This window comes from Scyliorhinus torazame, chromosome 17 (genome assembly GCF_047496885.1).
Source record: "Scyliorhinus torazame isolate Kashiwa2021f chromosome 17, sScyTor2.1, whole genome shotgun sequence".
NCBI lineage: Eukaryota > Metazoa > Chordata > Chondrichthyes > Carcharhiniformes > Scyliorhinidae > Scyliorhinus > Scyliorhinus torazame.
The window spans coordinates 31408927-31434289 of NC_092723.1; the positions used below are offsets into that span (position 1 = coordinate 31408927).

Consider the following 25363-nt stretch of genomic DNA (forward strand, 5'->3'; position numbering starts at 1 on the left):
GCATTCCAAAGAAGGACTTCAGCTCAGATGTGTTTCTGGAGGCCGGTACTTCCTTTATTGCTTGAACCTCATCTTCCATGGGGTGTAGCCCATGTGTATCTACCTAGCAATCCAGATAAGCCACTTCATTAGCCTGAAAAGTGCATTTCTATTTCTTGAAGTGAACCCCAGCCTCTTGAAATCATCTTAGCAGCTCTTTCAAGTTAGCTAGGTGCTTGGCTTCCATCGATCCAGTTATCAATCCATCATCCAGAGAAACTATTACACGTGGCAATTCTTGCAACCAACTTTCCACCATTCTCTGGAACATGGCACGAGCTGACAACACGCCGAAAGGCATGTGCATATACTGAAACAGACCCATGTGGGTGTGTTAATAGCAATAGAACTTCAGGCAGCATTGTCCAACTCAAGCTGCTAATGAGATGGCTCACATCTAACTTCATACAAGATTGGCCTTTGGCCAGCTCTCCGTACGAGTCTTCTATCTTTGGAATAGGGTACATCACCAACTTGGCAGCCTGATCCCATCAATTTGTAGTGCCCATACAGATGTGGATGATCTCATCTGGAACTATGGCGACTATCCCTTCTGCAACCTGCACTGGCTGGATGATTCCCAGTTCTTCTAACCTTTCCAATTCTGTCTCCACCTTTTCTAACAAGGCAAAGGGGATGGATCTGGTCCTGAAAAACCACAAGGTTGCACTGGGCGTACATGGATCGCCTAGCCCATCGCAAAATACATCCTTGTATTTCTTTATTAATTCAAGCAGGCCTCCTCCTTTTATTTGAAACATTTCTGTCCAATTTAATTTAATTTCTTTGAGCCAGTCACGGCCCAGTAGACTTGGTCCCCAGCCTGATACAACTATTAGTGGGAGTTGGGCAGATTACTGTTGATAACTCACGGGCATGGTGGTAATACTCATGATCTTGATGGCCGCTCCCATATAGGGGACCAATTCTGATGATATATTCCATAATCCCAAACTGAAAGATTGAAACCCTTCTCGCAATCTTAACATGTGCTCCCCTATTACGATAATGGACACTCCGGTGTCTACTTCTGTCTCTATAGGTTTGGCATGAAACAAAAGCACGACGGTGATGGGGGCTACCTTGCCAGCCTTCACGTTGTTCAGTGAATGAACACTCAAAATTGTTTGCAGGGAACCCTTCTACACTGTGTACTTGCGATGTGCTGCCTTTAGTGCTGAACAGGTTTGGCTCGCTTTTACACTGGGGCTTCAAGTGCCCCTGCCTGTGGCATGAATAACATTCTGCTTCCTTAAACTTGCAAGCTTCTGGGGCATGGTTACACCCGCACTGGTAATACTCTGCTTCGATCCTCGTTGCATTCACTTCAGACTCTGCTTGCTGCTGCATTGGTTTCCGGTTTAAAACTAGCATCTTCATTTTTGGCACCACTGCTGACTACAACTTCCATCTTAATTGATGAACCCTGCCACCATTTTGCATTGTCTGAAGTTCCTGTGCGCATTAGTTTCAGTGCCTTTTGAAAATTGATATTTTTCTCTGGATGGCCTCATTATTGACTCAGCAAATTAAGCAATCTCTTGGCGTAGCATTCAGGGTGACCCCGAAGTTGCAATGCTTTGCGATAGCTTCGTAATAGGTCACAATAGTCGCTCCTGTGGAATTAAACTTAAAACGCTGCAGGATGTCGGAGGATGAATGAATTAGAATTGGACATCTTCAGGGATGAAAGGGTATGGATTAGACTGCAGGCCTGAGTCCTACAAGTGCTTAAAAGGATTGCCTTCTTCCACTCCTTCCTTATTCCATTGGCCATAAAATAATAATGTAGATGTTCTAAATATTTTGTCCAATCCTCAACGAAGGCATCAAAGGGATCTAATCGACCGAATAGAGGCATTTTTCCTGCAGCACACTTCGGAGTTGCAACCTGACTGACCTCAGCAGGTTCTACATTCAGTCTTGGGACCAGACATCCTCTGCTTTATCCTCGTCGCCAATGTAATAACTTTGGATCTCCAGCTCGGTTTGAACCAACTAACGTTTATTTAGAAAACACTACCTTACCGAGTCTTGCAGTTTTGTGGCCGACAGTCAGCGTCTAGAGTCGATCGGAGGCAAAAACTCACTTCCTAGGGTGAACCCTCCCCCCCTACCTTGGTCCCCAAAACCAGCTAGAGTGAACCCACCCCCCAAGTCCCCAAAACCAGCTAGGGTGCACTTCCCCCCCATCCTGGTCCCCCAAACCAGCTAGGATGAACCCCCCACCCTCTCCCCACCCCACCCTGGTCCCTAAAACCAACTAGGGTGAATCTCCCCACCCTGGTCCCCAAAACCAGCCTGGGTGAATCCCCCACAGTGGTTCCTAAAACCAGCTAGGGTGAATCCCCCCACCCTGGTCCCCAAAACCAAGCCGATCACCCTTAAAAGGGACCAGACACCACAGGAACCTTTAACAAAAGCTAAAATAACTACGTCATAGTAAGTCTGTCCAAAGATTAACTGACCGCCATAGGGAAGGAAGCTTTAAGGTTCAAACAAGGAGTCAGCTTATTTGAGTTGGGACAGCGGCAGAAATCCACCAAGCCCACTAAATGGGTAGGGGAAGAGAATATTGATCAGAGATTTTGCACTTGGATTGCTATCGTGGACTGCTATCATGGATAAAAGGAAAAGATTTGTTTCAGGTGTGGTGTCCTACGCCCCACTTCCACATCCCAGAACCCATCATGCACAAGCACTGTCTGATTACACATGAATAATAGGACACCCAAGGAGATCCAAAAGGGCATCCAGGAAGCAATACCCCATCAGGGACTCCAGAACAGGAAGGAATAAAAATGAGAAATTTGCAGAAAGAACCAAGCCTTTAGTGCACATTTAAAATTTTAAGATCCATTTCATTTGTTAAGAAAGGAAAATAGGAGCAGCAAGTTGGAATGGTTTTGCAAAATACACCAGACTTTTCAGCAGCCAAGCGTGTTTCATCTGAAGGGCTCAGTGGTGGAGCCTCCATTATTTATTATCCTGTAGGAGGAGGTTTACCCTGATTGATAATCAAAATTGACAGGTAAGTAAGTCCACAAATCCTGTCCTTATACAAATAGCAGAAACTGCCCGAAGGCAATGGGGATGAAGACAAGTTTGATATAAAATCTAAAGTGAATTTATTGTGGTTTGAAACGGTGATTCAGGATAGACAGGAAGAGGCAGGTTTTTGCAGTGAGGTAATCCTTCGGTCAAGTCACGGTCGCAAGATAATGCTGGTGCCGAATCAAAAAGTAAGATAATTGGAATAATGATAATGGAGATCATACAACACCAAGATCTAACTACAACTATGAAATTTTACTTGAACACAATTGCTGTTCATTAAAAATGCTACAGTGAAACCCTGGCCCAGCAGTATCATTTTAATAATAAAATTGTTAATGAATAATTTATTATAAACTAGAGTACAAGGACTCAAACGCATGTTGACAAAATACCCTTCCTTTTGTCCTTTCAAATGAATCTCATGCATGCTCCTCACATTCCGCTTAACTTGTGAAGCCATCCACAAAAAGCAACATCAACTTTGATGCCATAGAGAACATAATTAAGGCTTCAAACATGGCATTCTTCAATGAATTTGCCATTTTTTGCTATGGAGATTTATTGAATCCCATCCGTTTTACTACATGTGGACTTAGTATGCTGCCGTGATCCCCCCCCCCCACCCCCCTCCCGCACCTCAGCATTCTGCAGTCACTAGTTTAATTATATTCTACTTTTCTATTCTTCCTGCCAAAGTGGACAGCCTCACATTTTCCCACATTGCACTCCATCTAAGTTTTTTGCCCACTCCCTTACCCTTTTCAGACTCTTCACATCCTCCTCACAATTTGTTTTCCTTCCTGTCTTTCTATCAGCAGCTAGTTTGGTTACAATACACAGTTGATCCCTTCATCCAATATAGATTACAAATGGATGAGGCTCCGGCACTGGTCCCTTGGCTACAGTTTGTCAACTTGAAAATGACCCATTTATTCTGACTCTGTTTACTGTTATTTAATCAATCCTCTATCTATGCTATAATATCACCCTCAATACCATTAGCTCATGCAGTAACCTTGTATGTGGCACCTTATCGAATGCCTTTTGGAAATCCAAATACACTACATCTACTGGTTCACCCTTATCCATCCTGTTCGTTACTTCCTCAACAAACTAATAAATTTGTCATGAATCGCATCAATGTTGATCAATTTGCACCACATGAATAATTACTGTTATTACTTTTTAAACTTGTTACAATTTTTTGATACATGACAGTTAATTTGGGCATCGCTGATTATGTTTGTGTAGTACAAGGCATTGGCTCATTTGAAAACAGATAATAGTATTAAAATCATAGAATCCCTATAGTGCAGGAGGTCATTCAGCCCATCAAGTCTGTACCAACCCTTTGAAAGAACACCCTATCCATGTTCACTTTCCTGACCACCCCACCCTATCCCCATAACCCAACTTGCACATCCATGCACACTCCTATCCATGGACATTGCAATTTAGCATGGCCAATCCACGTAACCCGCACATCTTTACTCTGTGGGAACTGAAGCACCCAGAGTACACCCGTGCAGACACGGGGAGAATGTACAAAATCCACACAGAAGTGAAACTGAACTCTGGCATCAGTGCTAATCATTGTGCCACCATAGCGTTCATAGAATCCCTACAGTGCGGAAGCGGAAGGAGGCCATTTGGCCCATCAAGTCTGCAGCAAACCTCTGAAAGAGCACCGCACCTAGGCCCACTCCCCTGCCGTCTCCCCGTAACCCCACCGAACCTTTGACACGAAGACTCAATTTTGCATGGCCAATCCACCTAACCTGCACATCTTTGGACCGTGGGAGGAAACCGGAGCATCCGCAGGAAGCCCACGCGGACACGGGGAGAAAGTGCAAACTCCACACCAGAGAGTCACCAGAGGTCGGCATCGAACCCGCGCCCTGGCACTCAGGCAGCAGTGTTAACCGCTGTGCCACCGTTCTACAAGAAACTTTCTTTTGAGTCCACCTGTAAACGTGGTCAGAATTTCCAATATCCATATGCTTCAGCTTCCCAATGGCTCAGCTACTTGATCGGATCAGCATAAAGATTAGGTTAATCAGTGGTACATTCCTGGGTTTCCTGTAGTTTTTTGTTAAGACGACAGTTGGACACTGTAGATGGTGAGCAAGCAATCACCAAAATGAAGGAAAGTCAAAAATATGTAAAAAGCCAAATAATGCGGTGACAAACAGCTTTTGTATTTATCCGAGGGATCGCTTAACATAGCCAAAGTTTATTTTGAAAACAATTAGCTTAAATGCCGATTGACAAATTGTCTGTGCCAGCAAATGATTTGTATCAACGTCTTTCACCTTTGCTACTGGTCTTGTGTTTAGGAGTATCACTGATAGTTTGATTTTCTTGTGTTAATAAGCTTAGGTTACATTTGATTTGTATTATCAAGAGGATGATAAAAGTTATCACAATGACAGTTTTCATGTTTTACATCAGCCGATCCTGAAAGCAGAAAAGCCAGAGACCCAGCTGAACACTTCACCTGCTCTGTGCATGAGATATTGCAGCTGTTAGTGGCCTACAGGCACATTGACATGGCAGGGTTATTGTACAGTAGTGGCAGGTCCTTTCAGGCCCTATGTGATTCAGAGTATCTTTTCATGCAGAAAGCGAAAAGAGAGACTCAGTGCCCAGATGGTTAAGTTCCACTGAAGGACTAGACACTGACATGCTGCCTCTCGGGCACCGGTACAAAGGTTCATTAAAAACAGAGCAATTGCAGCTGTTCGGCAAACACCATTAAACAAAGACAACTTCACCAAGAAAACCTTCACACTTTTGATCAAACCTGACATTTATCTGGGTTAAACTAATAAAGACTTCTCTTATGATCATTAAAGAGTTAAGCAAATAGTATACCCCAGGGAAAGATCAATGCACCGTTCTTCAAAGATGGAGATAATTGCCAAACCGTCATGATATTTCATTCAGGTACACTACTTCATTTTAGGTGAAAGCGGATTTACCCCTAAAGAAATGTCAAATGTTTCACTTGTCTAGCAGGCTCCAGAATCTACATTGAGACCAGTCTAGACAACGCACTATCAGGGGAGGTAGCACAGTTTGAAATTTCCAATGTTACAAACCCAACTACCTTTGGTGTTTCCGACTGCAAGTTAAACACCTCCAACTGCGAGGATTCTCTTTCAGCTTTAATTATAGGTACTACACACCATATTCATGAATCTCAGGGCTGGATATGCCGGATTTAGGGATTTGGGATCCTTGACTTTGCATTTTTGCATCGATTAAAGTTGGAAAAATAAAGAGAATAAATGGGTTTTATTCAAATTGCTACCTAGCTTCAAAAGTAGCCAGTTTTCAGGTCCTTCCAGATAGGATGCTGGCTAAAGGGTCTAGAACCTGTATATGTTTGTACAACTTCTGGTATGATTTTAGCCCAGTGCAAAGGCATCCAAAGGTGTAACCGCAGTAACTCGCCCAACACCAAATCCTCACCATCACTGCTCGGCTGCTCAGTGACAACACGTTGCAGTATACCTACCCACGACATGGTATTTTAAAAGAGTGCATATAAAAAGTGTTCTCTAATGGATTGATAAAATCAAGACAATCATATGGCTGACCATTTCGATCCATCGTGCTTGCACCAACCGTCTGAAAGAGCACCCCATCTAGGCCCACTCTCCCAACCTATCCCCATAACCTCCACCTAACCTTTTGGACACAAAGGGGCAACTTGGCGTGGCCAATCCATCTAACCTCCACATCTTTGAACTGCGGGAGGAAATCCATGCAGGCACAAAGAGAATGTATAAACTCCACACAGACATGTGCAAACTCCAGCCCAAGGTAGGACTCGAATATGGGTCCCTGGCGCAGTGAGGCAGCAGTGCTAACCACTGTGGCACCCATCGGGTATATCTCAGGATAAGGGAGCCAATCATTTATGACTGAGATGGGGAGATATTTCTTCATTCAAAGTGTTGTGAATCTTTGTAATCCTCTGCTCCAGAGGATTGTAGGTATTCTCTTGTGGAGTACATGTAAGACTGAAATGGACAGATATTTGGTCTCTCAGGGAATCGAAGGATTGGGGGGGGGGGGGGGGGGGGGTGTTAATTTAAACTCTTTATTTAAAAAAGTGAACAGTTTTGCCCAAGTTATTTAAAGATCCTAAAATTACCATAGCACATTCAGAGCCCATTGGGGTATTATGTACATAAGCACAGTTTGTTCTCATGCCAAGTTAAAAATGGCCTGGAGTGCAAAAAATAATTTGCATACACCATTATTCATTATGATTTTGAACCTGCACATGTTCAGATACCCTGAGGAAGTGGTGTTTTAAGTTAATGTCCCATTCACATAACAATTTGAATCAAATGACTTCAGCGTAATTTTCTGTATTAAATCTATAATAACAAGAAATAGTTATTGTTTCTTCAACCAAGAACATGCAAAAGCTTTGCAGGGCAGCCTTTAAAAGGAATGGGAAGCATCTGAAAGGGGAAAATTATATCCTTAAACTCATGCTTTGTCCGCAAGAACAAACTTGCATTTACATAGTAGCTATCACATCCTCAGGATGTCCCAGAGCAAGTTGGGGTAAATGTGTTTCTTTTGACACTATTGCTTTATAGGCAAACTCCAGCTATGTGGCACACACGGTAGCACAGTGGGGATCACTGTTACTTCACAGCGCCAGGGACCCGGGTTCGATTCCCATCTTGGGTCTGTGTGGCGTCTGTAAGTTCTCCTGTGTCTGCGTGGGTTTCCTCCGGGTGCTCCGGTTTCTTGCCACAAGTCCTGAAAGACGTGCTGTTGGTAATTTGGACATTCTGAATTCTCCTTCAGTGTACCCGAACAGGTGCCGTAGTGTGGCGACTAGGGGATTTTCACAGTAACTTCATTGCAGTGTTAACGTAAGCCTACTTATGACACTAATAAAAGAAGATTATTATTACTACAGTAGGTCACGCAAACAGCAAAAGATTAAAGAGTTTTAAAAACAAATTATTAAAGAGTTTACCAAATATTACACACAATTAAAATTTTTACAAAACCAAAACGAAAAAAATATTAAATAGAACACACACCCATGCACCTCAAACCCCACCTCCCACACCGCCCCCCCCCCCACAGCAACTGACAGTTAGTAATTCCTTAAAATAGGCAATGAAGGGCCGCCACATCCGGTAGAATCCCTCAACCAATCCCATCATGGTGTACTTGGTCTTCTCTAGGTACAGAAACTCCATTAGGTCTCCTAACCACGCTAAGTGGGGTTGGGGACATCCACCTCCACCCGTCTGCAGCCCTCGTGAATCCGACACCCCAAATAAACCCCAAACTGATAACAGGGCCCCAATTCACCAAAAATCGCCGGCATGGTGCTAAAGGAGGAGAACACAGCATACAGCCTCGTCAGCTCAAACAAGTGGTTGGTATAAATAGGGGCCAACTTCGACAGAGCTTAAAATGTTGCCTGAACTGTCTCCTTAGCCTCAAAGTGGATATGACCAACGGACTTGTAGAATACTTTGTCAGCGAAAACAGGAGCAAGCCGTCACCAGCGCACCCAACCCTGACCCCTACATGACCTCGCCTCTACCCACACCCAAGCAGCCTCTGGATCACTACACCAACCCAACACCTTTTCCACATTGGCTGCTCAATAATAAAAAAGCTAATTGGGCAATGCCAGTCCCCCCTATTGTCTGTCCCTCTGTAAAACTGTCCTATGAATTCTCAGAACCTTACTTGCCCAGATAAAAGTTGCTATCAATCTGCTCATCTTCCCAAAAAATGATTGCAGAATGCAAGACACTGAAAAGGAAACAAAAACCATGGGAGAATATTCATTTGGTAGACTAGACCCTGCCCGCCAAGGAGAGGGGAAGGTTATCCCACCTTTGCAGGTCAGACTGAACCTTACGCACCCCAGACTGGCGTAGTTCAATCGATGGAGCCGGGCTCAATCCCGAACTACTCGGCCACCCGGATACGTGAAGCTTGAAGGTTAAACAGATAACCCATTTTTGGAATTGGTAAAAAGGATAAATATTGGACTGGATACCAGAAGGACTTCCTTGCTCAAACAAGTGGCATGGCATCCTTTATGTACACCCAAGCAAACACACCTCAAATTAAACATCTGATCCAAAAATGGCACCTCGGGCAATGCAATACTCCCTCAGTGCTCCACTGAAGAATCAGGCCAGATTATGTTCTGAAGCCCTGCGGTGAGGTTGCACCCTATAACTAACTCAAAGGTGAGGCTGTTAATAGTGAGGCAAGGGTAAATCTTCTAAAGATGCAACCCAATATGAACGATAAATATTTTGGGTGCTCGTGTAAACACCCAAACTATTCATATTTAATAAACCTATTTTACCATGGTCATTGCAAATTTTCACTGAAACGTTTAAAATAAAAATTGGTATGCAGAGGCAGTTACATCGTCAAGAGCCCACCTTTCCAAGAGGCAGATAGCCTGTAGTTTTTCAGCTTGGGGAAGAATAATTAGCAAGAAATTCCAAACCAGTTGCTTTCTGAAGAATCGTTTTTACTGAACCATATTTTCAATGCAGTGAGATTCGCAAACTGTCCGGCACATCATAATTTTATCCCCAACTTCAAAAGGCATTGAAGTGGAGTTTGGGCTTTCTTAAAAATAAAAATAAATCACAGCTCTCCAATAGCACCCAGTAAGGTGAAAATGCTCACTCTGGCATGATGTTCACATTCTTCAATAAGAGAACTAGAGAAGGTGGATACAAAGAGACCATTGTCACCCAAAACCCCCAAAGGATTTCCTCATTTAACGAATGCAAAGACTGATTTTTAAAACATCCAATACTGTAATTCAAAACTCACTTTATTGTTCTTCCCATATTAATTACCGGTTTAGTTCTGCACTTGATACGGTTTACATTTTCCTCCATTGTACTTTGGATTTGTTAATTTATTCCCGTTTTTGCCCCATTGTTCAATTTTGGGGAAACAAGAGTAGTGGCACTAATCTCAAACGCTGATAGACAATCCAAAAATCTCAACCTCCTCCACCATCAAAATCGATACAAAGTTCAATCCAAGAGAAACCTATCCCACTTTTTCCTTTCCACCCCCTCAGTCAATGCATTACCCAGTGATTCACACATGACTGCAAAATCACCATTATGGAAGCTCAAGCGCAAATGTCAACAAAATATAGATTTTGTAATCCCTGTTCTCAATCAAGGCCAGCTCCAAACTCAGACTTCACAGCTCAAGATATGCACGCTGTGTTTAAACAGTGTTCCTTCTCAACACAACTGTGTGGTATGAATTACAACGTTGGATGCTGAATTTGCTTTTCAGCTTATAAAATATGCACTCTTTTCAAGCATAACTGCCAATAATGTAATGGAATCCGAACATAAGCTTCACAAGAGAATAGTCCCTCACTCGCAACATTATTTAAAGAACAATGGTCATTACGAGTTCCCATATCTTGTATACGCTCTGGTGCAAAATGATTGGTTCGAGAGCTCCCCCAATGGCTCAACTGGTTAAATGCTCTGTCCTAGTGTACTAATATACATCATTACCCTGGGGTTAGACCCAGATCTCCAATTTCTTACAGGATGGAACAATTTCCTCCCTATATCTCTCCACCTTCTCTTCCTCGCCTCACTTATTTAAGTCGCCCCCTAAAATCTACATATTTGACCATTTAGCCTGATATTTCCTTATTTGGCCCAGTACCATATTTTGTTCTATAACACTTCTGTGAAACACCTCCGGACCTTTATTACATTAAAAAGTTCTCCCTCAAATGAAAGTTGATGCTCTAACAGATCGCTGCAACTGGCCCCAACACCCTAGCTTAGGAATAGAGAAAGTAAACCAGCCCCCATTGATGGTTACTGCTCTAGAACTAGAACTTTGGGTATAGATTTCTGGGTCTTACTGCCTGCTGACAAATGAAGCATGCCCACCGAGATAAAGTGGAGTGGGTGGCACCCATTGAATTATACAGTAGCGCAAAGTTCCTTCAGAAGACAAGAATTGAGGAGACAGAAGGGTGAGACAGAAGGGTGAGATAGAAGGGTGGAGAGAGAGAGCAGTTTGCACATACAGCAGTGCTGCTTTAGGGGGATTTAGAGGTTTGCTCTCTTTACAGTTTTGTATATTAATATTTCTACAAATTGATTGGATATCTGTACAGATATTTAGTTTGCCCATATTTGACGGATTTGAAAAATTTAATGAGCTGATTCAACCATTTGAACAGCCCACAAACTTCACATCGCAAAGATTGCTAAACACACAAAAAATCCTACTGTAAATCATGGGTGATAGTGATACAACTCCCTCCCAAGTGTAACTCGCATCGATTATGACATTCAAATGCACCCACTCTCCTTGGAGTAGTTAACCCAGCGGAACACTAGATCACGCTGAGTGCCGTAGCACACAGATCACTGGGAGACAGTTTTGGAGGTGCAAAATTAGTGACATCTCCTGAAACACTGCTCCTCCCAACCAATATGAAAACCTGTACAGGGGGAAATACACCAACCTGGACCACTAATCTTCCATTCTGGCTGAATAAAGTTTACAATGCATTGACAACAACAAACAAAACTAGAACAAAAAAAAAGGGATCTAGACCCCAGCAAAGCAAGCAGGTATTCTTTCCAGGTAATTCTTCATGAGTGATCTTTCCCTCTACCTTCCCCCACCCTCTTCAATTTTTAATGGCTAGTATCTCGATCTCCACTTTTCAAACACATTTTTCTGGCTCCTTTGTGCACAAGATTCTTGGATGCCAGAAATTAAGCCACATAACAGATGATTATGCTTTTGGATTTGTTCAAATATTTTCCTATCAGATGCACAAACCATAAGTTACATTGCCTGAAAAAGACATTACCTGCTGCCTGTGATGATCATGTTATACATTTACCAATATACCCGTTAACGTGCAAAATTATATTCACAGCTTTTAGTATTTTCTTTTTTTTTTTTAAAGTACATTTTTGTGGGGGCTTCATTTTATTCCTAAGCCCCATTTATCCCCTTTGCCTTCCAGGTCCTGCATAAAAGTACCTCTGTGGCCATGGTCAGTGATGATCCCGGAGCCACTAGGAGGCACATTTGAGCAGTACAATTGTCCTCCACTTCCCCCTACTGCTCACAATTTCTTTCTTGGCAGAGCAACCTGACCCCCAAAGAGATGCCCAAGGGTGAATGGCAGTTTACGGAGAGAGAAAAAAATAGCACAAGCCAAAAACGAGAGAGAGAGAGAGCCTGGAAAGATATTGCCAGGAATAGGTTCTAAAATTGCTTTTGGATAGATACTAATTCAGGTCATTTGCAAAAAGAAATAATGCTTTGGGGCTTTTTCCTATTCCAGCATATTCTGTATTTTCCTGCTTAACTTGCTCCATAGCTTCAGCATATACAATGTAATTAAACAGATCCCTTTTGGCTATATCCATTAGTAGAGGAAACTAACAGAAACAGACATCTGTTACTGCTTGCATTGATCCAACATCCTCGATGTGCAGAGAACTGTACAACAGTATTTGCTGAACACTACAAAAGGGTTAGTAAATGCACTGTACAATAACTTCAAGATATACAGCACTCAATTGTATTCATAGAACCCCTCCCCATTCGAATCAATATATATTAAAAACTCCTCTCCTTATCCATGCTAACAACATTTCCTTACTTATATTTTCCCTTGCGCCCCTCTCATGTGGTTAACCGATTGTGACTCAGAACACCTTTACCTTGCCCGCAGATCCCGAGACACCCACACTCGCAATTGTCTCAGGATTAAATTGAAGTGGATTCACATTCGCACGAGGATTACACTTTTCCTGAAACAATTTCTTTCTAACATCGTACCCAACTGGAGCCAAAAATGTCAAACTGCAACAATCCACTAATGATTGTTTTTAAAAGAAAGGATTATTTTAAATAAAAATAGTAATGGGTCAGCACAAAGCTGCTGAGAAATGCTTAACCCGCCCTTGTTGAAAAAAAACTATTAGGAAGAAATTGACAGATTTATGACAATTTCATTCTAGTTGGAGCCTCCCATCTGCTCCTCTGTAATCTGCCCATCAGTCACTTTGCCTTTACTCAGTGCCAGTCTCACCATCCTCTGTATGGGCGGGGGGGGGGGGGGGGGGTGGAGAGAAGAGAGAGGGAGAGCAAACAGACCAGGAACACAATTGCTAACCTGCAGGAAAAGCTCTCCCTTCTCTAGCGTCTCCCCTGCTGCCAGTCTCCGCAGTTTGCAGGGCGAGCCGGCTGATAGTTGGTCATGTTTGTAAGAGCTGCGGCTCCCTGTCGCCCCCGGGACCATCTGTCTCACTCTCTGCATCCTCAGCTGTACCTCCGAAACAGGACAGCACTCTCACCCTCCCTCCAGCCGTGTGGCTGCAGCAACTTCTCTCCCTCCAGCTCGCCCACTCGCCCCCTTTCCCCAAGCCCACACTCCGACCAGAAATGTCCCACTCACACCAACATTTAAAAAATATCCTCTCTGCAATTTTTTCCTCCTCTTGTCTAATCCACTCTGCCCTCTCTCTCTCCACGTTAATAATTGAAAACATTTCACTCACTGTCTGTATGTTGTGTGCTTCTTTTCCCTCTTTAAATTTCCTCTTCGCTTGTGGCTGCATGCACTCCTCCTCCGGGAGTGTGTTCCCGGCTCCCAGTCCGGAACTGACTGCGCTCAGCTTCTCCTTTTAAATGTTGTTCCTCACAGGAGCTCCGTCCTTCTCTCTCTCTCCTAATCCCAGCGCAGACACAGCTCCGCCACTGGCTCATTAGCATAGTGCGCGTATTAACATACGCCTCATCAGCATATCACGCACTCATTAGCCTATGGCGCATATTAGCATATTGCGTGCTCATTAGCATACTCTTCCTCCCCCCCAACCCACCACCCAGACTCCCTCTTGTCTGACGGCAGGAGAAACCTGTCAATCCACTAACTCTTAGGTTTGAATTTGCTGTGAGAATTTTTTTTTCTCACCCTGAATGGAACTGATAAATGATTGACCATTGTTTCTCGGGGTGCACGCGGTTGGCAACAGGGAAGCCCCGCCCACGTTAAATGTTGCTGCTCATAGGTGAGATTGACCACATTTGAGACAGGCTGGGGCGTGAGGCGTTAACTCCCTTTCTCCCTCCACAGATGCTGCCCGAAGTGCTGAGCGTTTCCGGCATTTTCGTCAGCGTTACTAAGCCTTGTTCCTCTGCTCCTGAGCGGGTTGATGTATGTTTTTTTTTCATGTACTAAATGATCTGTTTGAGCTGCACACAGTAAAATACTTTTCACTGTACCTCGATACGCGTGACAATAAGCAAATCCAATCCAAGATAGGTTCAAGATAGGCAACACAGGTGGAGAAGGTAGTCAAGAAGGCATACGGCATGCTTGCCTTCATTGGCCGGGGCATTGAGTATAAGAATTGGCAAGTCATGTTGCAGCTGTATAGAACCTTAGTTAGGCCACACTTGGAGTATAGTGTTCAATTCTGGTCGCCACACTACCAGAAGGATGTGGAGGCTTTAGAGAGGGTGCAGAAGAGATTTACCAGAATGTTGCCTGGTATGGAGGGCATTAGCTATGAGGAGCGGTTGAATAAACTCGGTTTGTTCTCACTGGAACGAAGGAGGTTGAGGGGAGACCTGATAGAGGTGTACAAAATTATGAGGGGCATAGACAGAGTGGATAGTCAGAGGCTTTTCCCCAGGGTAGAGGGGTCAATTACTAGGGGGCATAGGTTTAAGGTGAGAGGGACAAGGTTTAGAGTAGATGTACGAGGCAAGTTTTTTACGCAGAGGGTAGTGGGTGCCTGGAACTCGCTACCGGAGGAGGTGGTGGAAGCAGGGACGATAGTGACATTTAAGGGGCATCTTGACAAATACATGAATAGGATGGGAATAAAGGGATACGGACCCAGGAAGTGTAGAAGATTGTAGTTTAGTCGGGCAGCATGGTCGGCACGGGCTTGGAGGGCCGAAGGGCCTGTTCCTGTGCTGTACATTTCTTTGTTCTTTGTTTGTTTGTTCGATTGCAGGAGTTCAAAAGCAGGGCACATCTTTTCGCGGGCACACAATCTCACCAGTGACGCTGCCATCTCGGGAGTCAATTGAAAGAAATTCAGAGATCTGCTGAATCTCACAAATGGGCCATCAGTCTCTCATAGTCAACATCACCACAAACTGTGTCACTCAGCTTATTAGCTGCGGGTGAGACTGAACTGCACACATTTGGCATAACATTTCCCTCCAACAATGAATACTTTTGAAATAAAGTTCATTGGTGGGTATTGTGTGAGAATCGAAATGCTTTATTTGAGTAATGCTGAGTAATGCTTTATTTGAGTAATAAGAGGAGCTGCTATGTAATTTAAAAAATGAAATTGAACCACCCACAACATAGATTATAAAATAGATATACAGGGGTTAATATCAAGTCTATTGTAGGCTTTTCATTCTCATGCACAACTCTATTTCTAACTCTGTACAGTACAAAACAGGCAGATGGAATAAATCTTGTATTAATGTAGTTGAACTATCACGTAACACATCTGGTTATAGACGCACACATGCTGAAAATGAAACAAAACTGGGACTGAATAACAAATATGCTTAAATCAGGAGTTAATTTCCTCTGAAACACACATTTTCTCCATTTACTGCAATTTTATTCAGACTAATTTTGAAATGCAGGACCAAATTTCCAGGCAACCCATTGATACCGCATAGGAGTAGCTATTCTCAATATGTGAGAATTACTTTTGCCAGGCTGTTGCACTGTGTGAGATGCTTCAGGTGCGCCTGTCTCACCCAATGCCCCTGTCTAATCACCACAGAGATTTCTTCAAATCCTTGCAGAACTTCCACCGAACATGGAGCAGTTAAATCACTGCAGAGCAAACGTTGAACTTTGGATCTTCTTACTTGCAATGGATAGGCAAAAATGCCAGCCATTTAGCCATATTTGGTTGCTAACACTCCTGTGAAGCACCTTGGGATTTTTGTCTGTTAAGGAGGCTATATAAATGCAAATTGTTATGTTGTCAAGTTTATTAACAGCATATTTATTACTCTGACCATTTAAGGTATTCGTCAATCACTGGAAGATTCCATTCTGCATCCAGTAATGATGGGCAAAGCTGGAGGGGGAAGTTATCTTAACAAACGAGGCTCATATCTTCACGCAGATGGAAAGCTGCATTACCATATTAACACACTAATATTTTTGAAATAAATCAGATCCCCACCCATCACCCTGCATCTCAAGTGTCAACACTTGGGTTTTGTCCGCCAGCTGGGATTTTCTGCTCCCGCTGAAGTTAATGGACTTTTGAATGACTCATCACATTTTACAGCCCCGCCCCCACCAAGACAGGACTATAAAATGTTGCTTTAAAATGTAAAGGGTCATGATCAACCTGAAACCTCTGTTTCTATCCACAGGTGATGCCTGACCTGCTGAGTATTCAGAAGTTGAGTTCAAATGTTTTGTGTTTTTATTTAAACAGCCTCGGGTCTTTTAAAAACACTTCTATGTCACGATGTTCCTCTTCACCTCCTTTGCATTGCCCTAACAGATCTCCTATAGGACTGCATATGGTAAGTCACAGAATATACTCTTTTGCAAGGACAAGAGCATTCTACCGTAGGAATTGGTATACATTATTTCGCTGCTAAAGTGCAGCTGTGTGTAATTAGACAGTCACTTTAAGACCACAGCATGTAATTGTTCTGCCTTCTTGAGGTATGTTAGAGAACATTATCCTGCAGCAGATCCTCAGGTCAATCAAAGGTCAGGTTGGCTTTCTTCTCTATCTTATGATTTATTTTAATATAATCTACGTCTCCTGAAATCAATTAGAAGCTACTTTTTGTAGTCCAAAATCTTTCACTGGGGATTGAAAATATTTGAATTTCTGTGCTCTCCAAAGCCAAGGAATTGCAATGGGCTGAATTTCTTCTTTGGGGACGGGAAACTGGGAGCAAGACCTTTTACAGGTCCCGAATGTGCACTTAGAGTAGCAATTCCTAACTTGGGTTTTACACAGAGGAACCCCCTTATTTAGCATGGAGATAGGTTACCTGCTCGGTAGGTGAGCTCTCGAAACTCAAAGGGCCAATCGGAGACTTTCTGGCTTGAGAAGGGCAGCAGGTTGCAGCAAAGGGTAAGTAAGAGAGAGGGTGCTTCAACATGGAAGTGTCCACTTACCAACTTTAAAAAAAAATTAAACAAAAAGGGTGGCACCCAGGCTACCCTTATGGGGTGAAATCCTCCTACATGGCAGCCTTTGGCTGCATCCTCAGCCAGGCCGGCAGGCACCCAGAGCCAGGGAGTCAAGCAAGGGCGGACTGCAGTGCACACCCCCCCCCCCCCCCACTCCCCCACAAACCTACTACTGCGGCAACCTCCAGGCAGATAAACTGCCCCCACTGCAACGGGAAACTGGAGGCCGACTGGAAAATCCAAGGTGGCTGCCTGTCAGCACCGTTAATGAACCTGCTTGACGAGCCACCTTCTGGGGTCAGGAAACCTGGCTAGGCCCCAGAATTGATTCCCGTAAAATGCTCGGTGCTGGGAACAATGTCGGGAAACAGACACCCCAGCCAAGGCCAATATTTTTCAACCACATCTGCCTGAAAATACTACCCAATGAAATGAAAAAAATGAAATGAAAATCGCTTATTGTCACAAGCAGGCTTCAATGAAGTTACTGTGAAAAGCCCCTAGTCGCCACATTCCGGCACCTGTTCAGGGAGGCTGGTATGGGAATTGAACCGTGCTGCTGGCCTGCCTTGGTCTGCTTTAAAAGCCAGCGATTTAGCCCAGTGTGCTAAACCAAACCATGGTCTTGAGTCAAAAATGACTCAAGTGTGATGAACGTGTGTTCGATGCAAGCGTGTAATGGAGGGATTTATCGGAGTTTTCACTAGGGTGCATTCGGTCACCTGGACACAACCCAAATATTATCTGAACACTATTTATTTTTATTTCTTTCTGCTGTATCTTAATGTTTTGATCAATATACTATAATTTTTATCAGACATGGAAGTGGTTATGACAGTAATGACCAAGAATTAAAATCATTTACTGTCATTGGGACATGTAATTAATGTCCTAATAAACTAGCCTCTATGCAGTTGGCCATTTGGGTAACTATTTGGAAGCGACCATATGAAAGCGTAAGGAAAAGCAAACAAGGTTTAATAAACACTTGCAAACTCTATACCTACCACCACCCAAAGGGACTCCCGTGTCCCGGCCAAATCCAGGTCGGGGTTATTATATCCGGATTGATCCCACTCATGAAGGAATCTCCGCCCCCTTAGCGGGCAGTTCATATTGTTTGAGAGTCACGGGGAATCTGATCGTCTGGTCCCATGTCTCTCGTATAAGTTATAACGCTCCGTCCACACACCCCCCGCTCCCAGTCCAAAAATGTGTCCACCAAGAGGGGGTGAAGGGGAAGACCCCTGTACCTTTTTGCCTGTGGGTGCACTCAGGTGTCGGCGGTACTGGAACAAGCAGCGAATAACAATCAGGGGATTGACACTGCCAATCAGCTTAGTGCCACTGCCTCCGGTGGCCATTCTCTCAGGCTGTCATTCCCAGCCCCTTCACGGTGGCTGTGTCTACACCTCACAGTCCGAGGCATCAGCCTCTGAAATCTTGGCGTCAAAATACTCAGGGGCATGCAGTGGGGGCGGCAGTACTGGCGGCGGCGGCATTGCCAAAGACTACATCGGGCCTTAATCGGGAGGTTGTGCAGTACCGGTGCGTGGCTGCAGAGATGTTCCAGCTGGCAGTTCGACTCCCGGTCCTGTATGCGGACTGTACACAATACTGGCCCTGTCCGCTGAATGACAATGCTCGGAACCCAAATAGCACCATCGCAAAGTTCTGCATGTGGATCGTGTCCCTAGGTGTGAAATGTCAGAGTAGCGTATGTCTGTCAGAGACATGCTCCAACCTTTCCTGTCCCCGGCAAACCTTCCTGCATTACATGGCTCCTTAGCCAATGCCCGATGAGCAACTCTATTGGTGACATGCCCGCGGTAGCGTGAGGTGTGGTCCGATAACAAAAAAGTAAACATGCCAACTGAGTATCGAGGGACCCTGTTGTCTGCTTACACATCCCACATTTGAATGTTTGGACCCCGCACGGCCAACCCATTTAACGCGGGGTGATACAGTGAGGTGTGGACGTGGCGTACCCCATTTGACCACATGAAAACCCCAAATTCCGCACTGGTAAAGGGTGTTCCGTGTTCCGAGGCTAAAATCTCTGGTTTCCGTGGATGCTGAAGGAGAGTTGGAGCTTCTCAATTATCACTTTGGAGGTCGTCGATAACACATGGTGCAGGTCCAGCCACTTCAAGTGGGCATCGATGAAGATAAGGAACATCAACCCTTGGAAAGGGCTAGCAAAGTCAGCATGGAGATAAGCCCCTGGGCACCCCAGCCAATCCCAAGGGTGGAGGGGTGCTGCTGGCAGGAGATTCTGCTACTCAAAGCACAGGCTGCAGCGCTGGGCGAGCCGTTCGATCTCCGACTCCATGCCCAGCTACCACACGTAGCTGTGGGCAAGCATTTTCATCTTTGACACCCCTGGGTGCCAATTATGGAAGTCCACCAGGATGGAATCATGCCCCTCCTTTGAAACCACGATGCGTGTATTCAACAAGAGGACCCCATCTTTGATGCTGAGTTCTGCGATATTGGTCGTAAACGGCTTCAGATCGCCTGGTGGTGCGCGATGCTGGGCCCCACACAGAACAATGTTTTTGGGCAGCACGGTAGCACAAGTGGCTAGCACTGTGGTTTCACAGCGCCAGGGTCCCAGGTTTGATTCCCCGCTGGGTCACTGTCTGTGCGGAGTTCTCCCCGTGTCTGCGTGGGTTTCCTCCTGGTGCTCCGGTTTCCTCCCACAGTCCAAAGACATGCAGGTTAGGTGGATTGGCCATGATAAATTGCTCTTAGTGACCAAAAAGGTTAGGAGGGATTATTGGGTTAGGCGGATAGGGTGGAAGTGAGGGCATAAGTGGGTCGGTGCAGACGCGATGGGCCGAATGGCCTCCTTCTGCACTGTATGTTCTATGATCTATGAACCTGGGCCAGTTGGGGTCTGTTTGGACCGCACTCATGCCTGGACTGTCATGACAGGCCAGGTGTCCATGAAGTGTAAGGTGGCGATGACCTCGCCGGCACTGGAGGGTGTTGGTAGCCTGGTCCGGGGTGAGAGCCGAGTCAAGGCGTCTGCGTGTGGGATCCTTGTTCCAGGGTAGTGTTCCAACATGCACTCGTAAGCTGCCAGAAGTAGGGCCCATCTTTAAATCCCAGCAGGCCCAATGGGCGGAATTGCCCTGTCCTCTTTAAACAACCTTGCCAGGGTTTTATGATTGGTTAGCACCGTAGAAATATTGATGGCATTTCTTAATGGCAAACACCACAGCCAAACCCTCCTCCTCAATTTGCGCATAATTACGTTTGGCTGCGGCGAGCATCTGGGATACAAAAGCTATCGGGCGCTCCTTCCCATTGTCCATTCAATGGGCTAGGATTGCCCTGATGCCGTAGGGCAAGGCATCAAAAGTGACCACGAGCCCACATCCAGGCTGGGGTTTTTATATCCGGTTGATTCCACTCATGAAGGAAACTCTGCCCCTTAGCGGGGCAGTTCTTATTCTTCAAGAGTCACAGAAAACTTGACCGGTCTGGTCCCGTGACTCTCGTATACGTTACAACAGATACATACAGATTAGTAGAATGACACTGATCCTCAGTGTGGATGACAGAAGATCCTGTTGTCTACTGCCTTAGAATTTTATTTTGCTTTTAAAGTTTGACATTCACAAAGAATGTTTGCATTTTGAAAAATTCTAATTTAGAAAGTTGTAATTGCATGACCAACTTCATGTCCTGTAACAGCAAATTGTGGTGGATGCTACACTTTCCATGTTATTGAGTATTTATACTCAAAGGCAAGATGGTAGCATAGTGATAAAGTCACTGAACCAGTAATGCAAAGGTCCAGTTCAATGCTCGAAGGACATAGTTTTAAATTCCACCATGGCAGCTGGCGGAATTTAAATTCTACAAATAAAAACTTACCCTGGTCTGACCGACTTGGGACTCCCAACCCATAGCACTGTGGTTGACTCTTAACTGTCCTCTGAAATGTTCAGTTCTAGGGCAATAGGAGATGGGCAACCAACCCTGGCTTTGCCAGTGACGCACACATCCCATAAAAGAATAAAGAAAAAAAACTACAGACTCAAGGTGAATGTTGTAGAATCAACCAAATCATTTTAAAAGGAAGAACCTGTGACTCGCAATGAACAATCTGTTACCTGGAGATATATTCTCCTCAGTTTGCTATATTTATTGAAGAACTTGAAATGAATTTATAATTTGCCTTTCCACAAAAAATACTAAACAGAGGAAAAGATTCCCTCTGCTCCAAACACCAAAACCCACAATTATGCTTCAAACTAAGGTTTTGAAGAGGAAGCATGAAGAAGAAGTTTTAACAAAAGCATGTAACCTACAGGCCACTTGACACCTTCCACCCACTTTGCACATCACCATGGGAACTTGTCAAGCTAAGGCCAGACACTGCTAAGGCCTAAACGTGAAACAAGAGAAAGAGCAACCGAGGATTGCTCTCACCCATTGATGCACGATCAATTGAACAAAGACTAGAGTTGGATACGACTGAGGCTTTATTGCTCTAAGATGTGTGGCCTCCCACAGCAGCTGGCGAAATGACTGCTGAATGGAGGACACGCATATTTATACTCCGCCTACTGGGCGAAGCCAGCAGGAAGGGACTACCAGCAACCCTTTCGTACAGGTCCTACCTTACATCACCTAATAAAGGTGTAAAAGTGGTTTACCACATTCACCCCCTGGTAAAATTGAGTCCGGCGGGGGTGGTGGAGAACGATATACAGCAATGAATCTATATTTACAGTATTTGAGCAGAACAAAAATGTCTTTTGAAGTCCGGTGGACCAGTTAGAGGTTTAACCGGTCCGGTGCCTTGATGTTCCGCTGGGAGCGACATAGTGGTGGCGGCGATGTCGATGCTGGCATGATGTTCGGTGACTCCGGGAGCATGCCGACATCCTCTTCATCCTCGGCGTGGGCAGGGAAAGGACGGATGGCCCTGGTGGGGTTAATGCTGGAGCGCCGGGGGAGGTGAGGGTGGCACCGGAGGGGTGTGTGTGTGTGGAACCTGCTGGTTCCGGGTCCCTGAGGGAGACAGTATCCATAAGACCATAAGACATAGGAGCAGAAGTAAGGCCATTCAGCCCATCGAATCCACCATTCAATCATGGCTGATTTCAACTCCATTTACCCGCTCTCTCTCTCCATAGCCCTTAATTCCTCGAGAAATCAAGAATTTATCAACTTCTGTCTTAAAGACACTCAACGTCCCGGCCTCCACCGCCCTTTGTGGCAATGAATTCCACAGACCCACCACTCTCTGGCTGAAGGAATTTCTCCTCATCTCTGTTCTAAAGTGACTCCGTTTTATTCTAAGGCTATGCCCCCGGGTCCTAATCTCCCCTGCTAATGGAAACAACTTCCCTACGTCCACCCTATCTAAGCCATTCATTAGAACAAAGAACAAAGAACAAAGAAATGTACAGCACAGGAACAGGCCCTTCGGCCCTCCAAGCCCCTGCCGACCATGCTGCCCGACTAAACTACAATCTTCTACACTTCCTGGGTCCGTATCCTTCTATTCCCATCCTATTCATATATTTGTCAAGATGCCCCTTAAATGTCCCTATCGTCCCTGCTTCCACTACCTCCTCCGGTAGCGAGTTCCAGGCACCCACTACCCTCTGCGTAAAAAACTTGCCTCGTACATCTACTCTAAACCTTGCCCCTCTCACCTTAAACCTATGCCCCCTAGTAATTGACCCCTCTACCCTGGGGAAAAGCCTCTGACTATCCACTCTGTCTATGCCCCTCATAATTTTGTATACCTCTATCAGGTCTCCCCTCAACCTCCTTCATTCCAGTGAGAACAAACCGAGTTTATTCAATCGCTCCTCATAGCTAATGCCCTCCATACCAGGCAACATTCTGGTAAATCTCTTCTGCACCCTCTCTAAAGCCTCCACATCCTTCTGGTAGTGTGGCGACCAGAATTGAACACTATACTTCAAGTGTGGCCTAACTAAGGTTCTATACAGCTGCAACATGACTTGCCAATTCTTATACTCAATGCCCCGGCCAATGAAGGCAAGCATGCCGTATGCCTTCTTGACTACCTTCTCCACCTGTGTTGCCCCTTTCAATGACCTGTGGACCTGTACTCCTAGATCTCTTTGACTTTCAATACTCTTGAGGGTTCTACCATTCACTGTATGTTCCCTACCTGCATTAGACCTTCCAAAATGCATTACCTCACATTTGTCCGGATTAAACTCCATCTGCCATCTCTCCGCCCAAGTCTCCAGACAATCTAAATCCTGCTGTATCCTCCGACAGTCCTCATCGCTATCCGCAATTCCACCAACCTTTGTGTCGTCTGCAAACTTACTAATCAGACCAGTTACATTTTCCTCCAAATCATTTATATATACTACAAAGAGCAAAGGTCCCAGCACTGATCCCTGTGGAACACCACTGGTCACAGCCCTCCAATTAGAAAAGCATCCCTCCATTGCTACTCTCTGCCTTCTATGGCCTAGCCAGTTCTGTATCCACCTTGCCAGCTCACCCCTGATCCCGTGTGACTTCACCTTTTGTACTAGTCTACCATGAGGGACCTTGTCAAAGGCCTTACTGAAGTCCATAGAGACAACATCTACTGCCCTACCTGCATCAATCATCTTAGTGACCTCCTCGAAAAACTCTATCAAGTTAGTGAGACACGACCTCCCCTTCACAAAACCGTGCTGCCTCTCACTAATACGTCCATTTGCTTCCAAATGGGAGTAGATGCTGTCTCGAAGAATTCTCTCCAGTAATTTCCCTACCACTGAAGTAAGGCTCACCGGCCTGTAGTTCCCGGGATTATCCTTGCTACCCTTCTTAAACAGAGGAACAACATTGGCTATTCTCCAGTCCTCCGGGACATCCCCTGAAGACAGCGAGGATCCAAAGATTTCTGTCAAGGCCTCAGCAATTTCCTCTCCAGCCTCCTTCAGTATTCTAGGGTAGATCCCATCAGGCCCTGGGGACTTATCTACCTTAATATTTTTTAAGACACCCAACACCTCGTCTTTTTGGATCACAATGTGACCCAGGCTATCTACACCCCCTTCTCCAGACTCAACATCTACCAATTCCTTCTCTTTGGTGAATACTGATGCAAAGTATTCATTTAGTACCTCGCCCATTTCCTCTGGCTCCACACATAGCTTCCCTTGCCTATCCTTCAGTGGGCCAACCCTTTCCCTGGCTACCCTCTTGCTTTTTATGTACGTGTAAAAAGCCTTGGGATTTTCCTTAACCCTATTTGCCAATGACTTTTCGTGACCCCTTCTAGCCCTCCTGACTCCTTGCTTAAGTTCCTTCCTACTTTCCTTATATTCCACGCAGGCTTCGTCTGTTCCCAGCCTTTTAGCCCTGACAAATGCCTCCTTTTTCTTTTTGACGAGGCCTACAATATCACTCGTCATCCAAGGTTCCCGAAAATTGCCGTATTTATCTTTCTTCCTCACAGGAACATGCCGGTCCTGTATTCCTTTCAACTGCCACTTGAAGGCCTCCCACATGTCAGATGTTGATTTACCCTCAAACATCCGCCCCCAATCTATGTTCTTCAGTTCCCGCCTAATATTGTTTTAATTAGCCTTCCCCCAATTTAGCACATTCATCCTCGGACCACTCTTATCCTTGTCCACCAGTACTTTAAAACTTACTGAATTGTGGTCACTGTTACCGAAATGCTCTCCTACTGAAACATCTACCACCTGGCCGGGCTCATTCCCCAATACCAGGTCCAGTACCGCCCCTTCCCTAGCTGGACTGTCTACATATTGTTTTAAGAAGCCCTCCTGGATGCTCCTTACAAACTCCGCCCCGTCTAAGCCCCTGGCACTCAGTGAATCCCAGTCAATATTGGGGAAGTTGAAGTCTCCCATCACCACAACCCTGTTGTTTTTACTCTTTTCCAAAATCTGTCTACCTATCTGCTCCTCTATCTCCCGCTGGCTGTTGGGAGGCCTGTAGTATACCCCCAACATTGTGACTGCACCCTTCTTATTCCTGATCTCT

At 44.9% G+C, this 25363-nt stretch overlaps 1 protein-coding gene across 3 annotated transcripts in view; it reads right to left on the reverse strand.

Annotated features, from left to right (window-relative positions):
- LOC140393814 (plexin-A2-like) overlaps positions 1–13881 on the reverse strand; it is a 582987-nt gene extending 569106 nt beyond the window's left edge. For all 3 annotated transcript variants that reach the window (XM_072480284.1, XM_072480285.1, XM_072480282.1), the window contains exon 1: positions 13698–13881. The gene's annotated coding sequence lies outside the window, so the exon portion shown is untranslated. The remainder of the gene's footprint in view (positions 1–13697) is intronic.
- Positions 13882–25363: the final 11482 nt, after the last annotated feature.